The following is a 2,539-nucleotide window of genomic DNA, read 5'->3' as shown; positions in this document are numbered from 1 at the left end:
CTTATATGATTGCCATTGCTTCAAACTTCTTGTTAGGAATGCTAACTCACAGTCCTTGAATAATTTTCTCTACCTAATCTCAGTTATTTATAATTTAGTGCGTGATATGAAATCTGGTCCACCAGGATCCATAAGATGTGGTCAGAAGCATACACGTGAATCATAATAACAATTCTGCCAGTAATACCTAAGCTATAAAAGCTTTAACTAAATTGTTAATGTTAATTGGTACCAATAAAATATATTCATCTTATTAAACCAACTAGCATAATTACCTGACAAGGGAGTCTTCCATGGTCACATAGGTAATGAATGATTAATTGAAAATCTTGAAAGCAGTTCTATATATGTCATATTTTACAGAAAACTTTGAAATTGTGTAGAAGTGTTGCTTTGAATTAATTTTTTACATGAAAGAAGGTCAGAAGACTACAAAGAGGCAATTTAGGCAAAATGGCTCCATGAACATAATACAGAAATGTCAGATTCCAACTTCATAAATAGAACTTTTTAGCCTGAGAAACATTTTTTTTTTCCCCTCACAATTTGGATACCTGTCCACCAATAGTCCTGGTGTGCAAAAGCCAGATGTTTTATTTTGGAAACACAAAGTGTTAAATGACTTTAATGCACTGAATATTGTGATACCAGTTCTCAGATGACAGCTTATCTATAAAATGAACATTCATTTCAGGCAAGACTTTAAAAGAAGCTACCCTCTGGATTACCATATTCATAATTCTTGGTACTTGAGAGGAAAGTTAAGAAAGATACAATTTTCCTTGAATTTTGAGAAGAAAATGTTATTTTCTTATTCCATGTTATTCAAATTACCTAGGAGTTAGTCAACAAATATATTCATTAGTTCAAAGTGAAAGTGAAGTCGCTCAGTCGTGTCCAACTCTTTGTGACCCCGTGGACTGTAGCCCACCAGGCTTCTCCATCCATGGGATTCTCTAGGCAAGAATACTGGAGTGGGTTACCATTTCCTTCTCCAACAAATATATTCATTAGAGACCTCTAATTAAGTAAAGTTTCTTTTCATTTAGAAGAAAGGTTAAGATGGCTTATATTACAAATGAAATTTTATTTGGGAACATTTAGTATGACTCAGGCTTTTGGCATAGTAAAGTAATGCTCCAAATTCTCCAAGCCAGGCTTCAGCAATATGTGAACCGTGAACTTCCAGATGTTCAAGCTGGTTTTAGAAAAGGCAGAGGAGCCAGAGACCAAATTGCCAACATCTGCTAGATCATTGAAAAAGCAAGAGAGTTCCAGAAAAACATCTATTTCAGCTTTATTGACTATGCCAAAGCCTTTGAATGTGTGGATCACAATAAACTGTGGAAAATTCTGAAAGAGATGGGAATACCAGACCACCTGACCTGCCCCTTGAGAAATTCGTATGCAGTTCAGGAAGCAACAGTTAGAACAGGACATGGAGGGACCTAATTAAACTTAAAAGCTTCTGCACATCAAAGGAAACTATTAGCAAGGTGAAAAGACAGCCTTCAGAATGGGAGAAAATAATAGCAAATGAAGCAACCGACAAACAACTAATCTCAAAAATATACAAGCAACTCCTACAGCTCAACTCCAGAAAAATAAATGACCCAATCAAAAAATGGGCCAAAGATCTAAATAGACATTTCTCCAAAGAAGACATACAGATGGCTAACAAACACATGAAAAGATGCTCAACATCACTCATTATCAGAGAAATGCAAATCAAAACCACTATGAGGTACCATTTCACACCAGTCAGAATGGCTGCGATCCAAAAGTCTACAAATAATAAATGCTGGAGAGGGTGTGGAGAAAAGGGAACCCTCTTACACTGTTGGTGGGAATGCAAACTAGTACAGCCACTATGGAGAACAGTGTGGAGATTCCTTAAAAAACTGGAAATAGAACTGCCTTATGATCCAGCAATCCCACTGCTGGGCATACACACTGAGGAAACCAGAAGGGAAAGAGACACGTGTACCCCAATGTTCATCACAGCACTGTTTATAATAGCCAGGACATGGAAGCAACCTAGATGTCCATCAGCAGATGAATGGATAAGAAAGCTGTGGTACATATACACAATGGAGTATCACTCAGCCATTAAAAAGAATACATTTGAATCAGTTCTAATGAGGTGGATGAAACTGGAGCCTATTATACAGAGTGAAGTAAGCCAGAAGGAAAAACACCAATACAGTATACTAACGCATATATATGGAATTTAGAAAGATGGTAACGATAAACCTGTATACGACACAGCAAAAGAGACACTGATGTATAGAACAGTCTTATGGACTCTGTGGGAGAGGGAGAGGGTGGGAAGATTTGGGAGAATGGCATTGAAACATGTAAAATATCATGCAAGGACTCATTTGAAAAGACACTGATGATGGGAAAGATTGTAGGCGGAAGGAGAAGGGGACGACAGAGGATGAGATGGTTGGATGGCATCACTGACTCGATGGACATGAGTCTGAGTGAACTCCGGGAGCTGGTGATGGACAGGGAGGCCTGGTGTGCTGCGATTCAT

This window comes from Bos mutus, chromosome 9 (assembly GCF_027580195.1).
Source record: "Bos mutus isolate GX-2022 chromosome 9, NWIPB_WYAK_1.1, whole genome shotgun sequence".
In the NCBI taxonomy this organism is placed as follows: domain Eukaryota; kingdom Metazoa; phylum Chordata; class Mammalia; order Artiodactyla; family Bovidae; genus Bos; species Bos mutus.
Note: the sequence above shows the minus strand (reverse complement) of the source record.